Genomic DNA, 7841 nt, shown 5'->3' on the forward strand with positions numbered 1-7841 from the left:
TTTTCTTCCATTGATAAATACCCTTGCTGCCACAGATACGTGCATCTTTGTCCAGCTTTGTCCAGCTGTGTGCTGTAGTACAGAGCCATCATTTTATTCTTTATTCTTTATTTTTTGGGCAGATAAAAGTCCTGAATGTATAGGCCAGTAATTTATTATACTTAGTGGCCTGGTAGAGATTTCTGAATGTTATGGGGATGTATCAGGACAGGGCAAAGAGATTTGGATCAAAATCAACATGTACAGGAGCACTTATTGTGCAGCATTTTGGTGTTTTTTCTAGCCTGAATATAACTAATGCTTCAGATGTCTATATAAGTAATAACTAAGATGTGCCTTCATAACTGCAAATGGCAACCCTGCAAGGATTGTGCTGCACTTCTGGCAAATGATGTTTTCTCCAAAAACAGTTGTTTAGAAAAATCATGAAGTATTTAACTTGTCCTTCTACAAGCAAAAGACACTGAAATTATTATTTTCTCTTTTCTTTTTGGTGTTTTGTTTAAAAGCCTGGTTTTTGTGATATTCTTCCTTCTCACTCAGTTTGGTAAGTGTGTTACAATACCCTCCATTTGACAAGTCTTCTACAATACCATTCAGAGAAATGGTGGCTAAAAGTAGTCTCTGAAAGTACCCAGGGCTGTGAGAGTGTTTTTCTTATGCGCTGGGCCAGGTTATCATGAGGAGTTGGTGCAACAGATGAGATTTCACTTCCCTGGTCCCCCTCCGCTTGCAGTTATTTTGAAAGTACAGGCAGAAGCGCTGCTGAGCCTATGCAAAACCCTGTTGCACAGGGGGGCACTAGGACTGATTCTGTCCGTCCTCACATGAAGACATGGCCCCAAATGCCTTAGGTCAGTTTTTCCAGGGGGCAGGCAGCTAACAGCTCAGCAGGAGCTGTGGCGATGCCCAGGTCCATAGGGGTAGGGGTCTCACATGCTCCAGTTGACTGGGAGACACATACCCCCTGAGTACCCCCAAAACAATAGACCCAGACCACCTATGAAGATTGGGTAGCCAATGTTCATGGAGATTGGGTGATTCAAGAACTGCTGGTGATGAAATGCTGTGGTATCTTAAGGTCAGACAGCGACCTATTAACCCAGAATAAGCTGAAGGTCTTCATATGCCACAGTAAGGGGCCAAAGTGCATGTCAGCGATTAAAAGCAAGTGTTGCTTGTGGTGACTCAAATATAACACTCAGTGTCTTGTACTCTCCTGGTAGACCTAGTTCCAGGGCGGTTATAACTCCATTTTAATATTGCTCTATCTATGACTGAAATCATAATGCTTATGCAGGGTAGTTTTTCAAGAAGCTTACTGGATGTGAAACCAAGTTCCTGGGTTTTCCCCTTTCATGGAAGCAAGATGAAGGTTAGATTTACAATGTTTTAAGCTACATTCTGTGCTCATTTACACAGCTGTAATCTTGAGTTATGCCACCGAGGACAAGCAATTGCTTCAGACTTACAGGGATATAACTGACAGCAGAATTTAGCTTGGGGTTGCCAAAGCTCGACAGAAAAGGAGCTGTGAGAGTGGAAATTGGTGTTCGTGAAGTAGCTTGTGTATATTCAAGGAATGCAAGAGCCCAAAGATTTATTAGTAGTGTTCCACAGCATTATTGAAATTAGGCTTAATTATCTGTGTAATTTGCTGGAACCAGCATTTTAGCATTTTTGATCAAGTATATGCCATTAATTTTAAAAAGAGATGTACCAGGCTGTTCTCAAAAAGTGAAATAAAAAGATCTAGAAAGAAAGCCTATAATTTCTAAGCTGTATGTTTCAAAAGCGTCGAATGTTGTTGTTGGTTGAGTCCCACTCCCCCCTTCACAAACAAACTGTTCGCAGTTTATTCATATGGAGGAAAGTTCACATCACCCCAGAGGGTTATTCCAGCAAGCAGGGAAAGGAAATGTCTCCTTGTTCCCAGGCTTGTTGAGCTCTGCCATCCCTCTCCCTCCTGCCCTTACTCCAGCCCCATGAATACTGCCTGGAAACAGTGCTGGCTGTCCTTGGAGGAGGAAGGAGAAGTGGTGGAGCTGTGAGCAATAACCCACCCACTCCTTTGCAGCAAAGAAAGTACGAGGCTCCTGCTCAGACCTGTACCCCATCCTCTCCATTCAGGCATGCTCCACAGGTGCTGCTTGGTTCAGAGTTATCGGCTCCATGCCTAAACTTCTGTTCCTGCACTCTCTTCTTGCCAGCCCCCTGGTGAGCTCTAACCTGTGGCTGCCTGAGCTGCTGGCAGAAAGGGACGTTCTTGTGCTGAGAACAGCAGCCACACCAAGGTGTGGTGTGGTGGACCTTGCTTTTCTGTTGGTTTCTGTGGAAACTTTGGAGAAGACCCCCAGCCACTCTCTCTGTCATGTATTATATGTCACAATAATGTTGCTTTCCTCTTTCCAAAAGAGTGCTTTGAGGATACAGTCATTAATAAGTATGATTAGCTTGAAGCTTACATGAACACTGTAATGTTGAGGGCTAGAGGAACGCCAACACAGCCGGGTTATTAGCTGTCATTTTGCCAAACCTCTGCCCAAGCAAGCCTTTTTTTTCAGGACGTCTGCTGAGTGGTGGCTTTCTGTGGTCAGTACTTCTCTAGTTCAGATTTTCACTTCTGATTTTTTCCTTTATACCTTCTTACTCCCTGTCTCTGTGTAGGCCTCTGGTGGCACTGAGGTGGTCAGCGTGTCATTTTGGGAGGCAAGCAGTAAATACCAAAGCGGGGGATGCCGTTATTGAAATGTTCTATGCCCTGGCTCAAATGGTGGAGAAGCATCAGCTCAGGCTTTCCCAGTAAATGATTAACTTTTGTTTGTGCAGGGAATGGAGCTGCGGTAAGAATGCAATTAATTACTCCGGCAGCCCAGCCAGACCAGCAGTCAGCGGTGCTCTCACTTGCAGCTTCTGGCTCTGCAGGTCTGATTTGAGAGTAACTAATTAAACGCAGGTGCAGGCTAGAAGACTTGTTGAATTAATGCACAGCGTCTTCTTTTCTGTGTTCCCAGGCATTTGTAGCTCATGAGAAAAGAGCAGGCGCTTGATGCTACAAATAATAATAGACTGCTGATGACAGAGGTAATTAATCCTTTATTATTCTGGTATGATAGGCTGCTGCTAGGGCTGTCATTCAAGTACTTCTCATGCAAAAATGTGTCTCAAAGGTGAAAGAACACCAAGTAGGTGAAAGACTGAATAACATTTTAATGGATTTTCTGGTGTTATATACACAGATACATCTTCAGGCTTTTGGGAAGATTGGCAAGACCAGGTAGTTAAAACTCAAGACTGGACATTTGCTGCGCTATGTTCTGGGCTCTGACATTGACTCACTAAGGCAATTTTAGCAGGCAGCAGCTTAAAATGAAAATTCAGGCTGGTTCAGATAACACAGGGACATGGAAGAGAAACGCAAGGCTATAACTGTGGCTCACTGTGAACTTTTGTTGCTCTTTTATTACTTCCTGGACACCTTCAGCCGGCCACCATCATTAACAGGCTACTGACTTCAGTGGACCTTAGGTTAACCCCAGCGCTATTCCTCCAGACGGTGCAGAAGGTGATGGTCTTGCCATAGGAGAGGCTGTCTTTGAGTGGAGGTAATGTGGATGTCTAAGGAGCTATAAAAATAGTGAATACTATTTTGGGTTATTTATTACCAATAACAAATGCCACAAAATGGTGTGTGTTTGCTGGTAACTTTCTGTTGCCCAAATAAGGACACTTATTACTTCAAATCAAACAACTGGACTCAAATATCTTTTCCAGTTAAAATTAAGGGTAAATTATGAAAATGTTTGCCTTCTGCTCTCTCTTGTCATTTACTTGCTTGCAATACCCTTTCCTTCCAGACACAGGAGTTTTGTGATTTTATGAGATGGCAAGGAGGAAATAACCTTCTGCGGTAGAAGCCCCATGGATTGCCAGGCATTAGGAGACTTCAGCCTCAACGCAGGAGAAACCCCAAAACGTGTACGTGTTTATTTTAAAGAGAGTAGTGGTTTCATGCTCCTTTTTTTACTTCACGATGAAAATAGTCCAAAGCTATTAGGAATGTTTATAGTGAGAAAATAATGCTGAGTCTAATAAATGGATCGGAAAGGACAGACCATGTTTTATTCAGTGTGGGAACCAAACACTGCCATATTGTACAGATTTGCTGATCTGGAAGAATTGTACTTGCCTTACGGAATGCAGCTTGAAATCTGAGTGCATGAATATGACAGGTTTTAATCCTTAATGCAGAGAATTTTAAGACAGAAACATTGTTTGGAATGATTTCCAAGGGATTCTGATCAACTTACGTAAGTTCAGGAAATGGACAATAATTTATTACCCTGCCATCTTTTCCAGTGGCTTTTGTTTTCCTTGCATCACAATTCTTAACCCACTGTCAAATTGTATTCATGTATTTAGATGAGGGTTGTAGTCTGCTACAAATTTTGATGCTTACTCCATGTTAGAGGAATAACGGAGGGCAGTTCTTAGGGCAAGGGCGATTTTTGATTCTTCTCTTCCTCTTTGCTGGTTACCTGCGGTCCTGGGGGAAATTTTACATGGTGGAGTGTTTGCCTTCACTGAGCACATAAAAAGTTTGAAAAAATGCTATTTTACCACTGTTTGTATTTTACAGCAGCAAGAATTGTCACTGACCTACTCCTGGCTGTGGGTCCTGACCGGAGAGATCTTGGCAAGAGCGAGGCCCTACATTACTGCTCAGCTCATAGGAAATGTAGTTATAGAGTGTGTGTGTGTGTGTGCGCGCAGAACCACGTGTTGTGCCAGTAACAAGTATGATTTTTGCTTTCTGAACACCACGCCTCTGAAATTTCCAGGAAGCTGCTCTTTGCTGCTGACAGTTGCTACAGAGGCGACTGCAGCAGTGAGGTGGTTTTTGTTCATGCCTTCTTGTCTTCATTAATTTCCAGTCTGTCATTTCAGCTGAAACTATGCAGTTGCTGTTAATGTGTTCAAAACCATGATGTTGGCTAGGCGGCTATTTATGTCACAATAAATATTTGATGAGAAGGTGTGTTATTTTTAGCCACAAACACAACATATTATTGGGATTTATAGGCCTGAAATATGTCATCCAACACATGATCGTTTATTACCTTTACAGTTTCCTGAGGGTTTTTTTCCATTTTCCTTTGTAATTTGAACTGGAGAGGTGGTGATTCAGAGAGTGTTGGTATGAACTGTTGCACATAAGCTGCATAGGAAGGGGAAATGTCAAGCCTCAAATAATGGGTCCCATGCTGGTGGGGGACGCTGCAGCAACTGAAGCAATAAACCCAGAAAGGCTGTGTAAATATGTGAATGTACAAATGTATCTCAAAGCCGTGATTTTCATATTCCAGCAATCACTGCCGTAGGAGTACGTGACTGACAGCACAAAGGACTTAGATTTACGATAGAGAGATGCAAATTGATAAGCCAGTAGACAGCCATCATTCTTCCTTTATTCTCTCTCTGTATCCTGTGTCGTCTTCTGCTGGCATAATCAAAGCTGACATAGTGCATGCTATACCAGGTTATATTTTTTGTAATTATAAGACAGTACATGAGATCTGAGGGTGTTATTCAGGAAATGGCACAAAGCTCACTGAAATACAGGTTTTCAGAGTGATCCCCTGATAATATTGTTTTTCACATAGATTCTTGATACTTGGACTCTACGACTATGTCTTTAAGCTGTCTGGGTGCTTTAAGAAGGGATAAAGACAGTGGAAAAAATGAGGGAGCTTTTCCTTTTCGCAGAAGAAAATGTACCAAATGGGAGATAATAGTTTCTAAAAAAGTGTGTGTGTGTGAGAGACCTAACTTGGGAGGAAGAGGTAAAAGAAGTCAGGACACCAAAACAGAGATCATCTGGAAAGACCTAAAAGAGCAATCAGCCTCCCCCTTAGCACTGACTGGTGCGGCACACTTGTGTCTTGAGACTGAAGGGTCCTTTTCCACTGATCCCATCACATTAGGCTCAGCTGCCTCTGACTTTAACTGCAATGTTATTAGAGCTAAAGAGAACAGACTGTGAGATACAATAAAGTTATAATAGATGCGCTTGGAAATCTCATTTTTCCTTAGGTCTGAAAAAGTATGGTAAAATCTGAACGCTAATATTGCAGCTCTTTGACCTCAAATACATACACTGAAAATTCAGGTCCCATCTGGATTCAGTGAATGTGCAACTTGGAAGATGGCAAATGAATGAAGCTTTCCTCGCTCTGAAGCTCCAGCAGGGAAGGTGCTCCAGACCTTCTGGACAAATCCAAGGGCCATGAGTAATTTTCCATATACTTTCACTTAAAAATTCCCTATTATTTTAATTGAATTAAACAAAAAGAGTGAAGAGAAAGAAAAATGACATTTGGATTTTTTACTTTAGTCATATTGGATTGAAAATGGTGGGGAAAATGGAATTATCTCATTTGATAAGGAAGAGATTATTACTTTCCACACAAACACTGTTGCTTCTTTCCATGTCAGCCTCCCTCAGACTTATTTGCACTTCCAGAAGCAAACTGAGAAACCTGTAGCTATGCTTCATGGATGTTTATGTGCAGACCTTGTCTGCTCATTGGTGCATGGGGTGGCCATGTGGGCAGGAAGGAACATTTCTATACAGTACAGATGCATATGTTACAGGCCCATGAAGAGAGAGTAAGTCGGATGAGCTGTATACTTTGCATGTAAAGACTTGATAGCATAGTCTCATATTTAGCCAGAATGCAGTTCAGTCTCTTCTTCCTGCTTTTGCTAAACCTGGGCTGCCTTCTGTGCTTGTTTTAGTCCCCTCTATTAAGACGGGCAAAACCTCCCTGCATGACAGTGTGGGTTAATTTATTTCTGTGGTGGATGCCATAGAGTTACCATCGGACACCAAAGCAGAACAAGTCCTTGTTATTTGTACAAAGACTCTGATATTTGTCTTGACCTACAGTCTCCTACCCCTTTGCCTAAATGGATTCCCACAGACTACGCTGTTGGCTTTGCTCACCGGCGTCCAGACTCATGATATCTCAAGACTTGCTTTGCTTCACCTACTTATACCGTAAGGTAGAAAGCAAGGTATTTCTCTCCCTTCCATCTTTAAAAGCGAGAACTTCTTTCATCCAGTAGCCTCTCTGCTTAAATACAGCTAACAGGTAGTTTCAAAGAGGCAGAATGAATTAATTTTTATCTTTCTTTAAGCAATTAACTCAGGTGCCAGAATTAGGAGCCTGTTTGTGCAAAATTGCCTCTATAGTTGATGGAGAAAGAGAAACACTTCTGAAGGGATATTTAGATCTTAGGTGTCCTTTGCAAGTGCCTGGTGCCTGTTACAGACAGTACCTGATTTTCAGCATCTCGATCTTAAATGCTTCCAATTAAGCAGGATGAACCTAGTGCTCTTCACAGTGTTGGGAGCTTGCGGAGAAGATGTAAGGAAAGGCACTGCTCGTCAGGCACTCTTGTCTAAAGGCAGCTCCTTGTTTTACAGCAACTCATGGAGTTATGAAAGAAGGAAGAGAGTCAAAATATTTTTGGCTAGAATTAGTGAATAAAGCAGCATGTTGAACTACTAATAACTTAAGTGAGAGTGGCTGTCTGAAATATTCTTAAGAGATCAACCCCAGGTGACTCCCATCGGTCTGAGTGCTGTTTCGATATTTCACTTGCATACATTGATGCAATATTGCTCCTGCCATTGTAGGACTTTTAACCAGAAACCGACATTTTCGGGGGACTGTAGAGAGTACTTTGGAAAAGGACAGAAATTTCTCTGTAATGCTTGCAGTGCACACATAGCTCCATAAGAGCTGCCTAAACGTACACTGCAAAATGATTTTGCA

General features: G+C 42.1%; 1 long non-coding RNA gene across 1 annotated transcript; it reads left to right on the plus strand.

The window, feature by feature from the left end:
- Positions 1-2844: 2844 nt before the first annotated feature.
- LOC142055783 (uncharacterized) lies at positions 2845-6067 on the plus strand. The gene is made up of 4 exons (XR_012660047.1): positions 2845-2925; positions 3015-3084; positions 3858-3984; positions 4643-6067. It is a non-coding gene; the product is annotated as an uncharacterized LOC142055783 (long non-coding RNA).
- Positions 6068-7841: the final 1774 nt, after the last annotated feature.

The sequence above is a fragment of the Phalacrocorax aristotelis genome, chromosome 3 (genome assembly GCF_949628215.1).
Source record: "Phalacrocorax aristotelis chromosome 3, bGulAri2.1, whole genome shotgun sequence".
In the NCBI taxonomy this organism is placed as follows: Eukaryota; Metazoa; Chordata; class Aves; order Suliformes; family Phalacrocoracidae; genus Phalacrocorax; species Phalacrocorax aristotelis.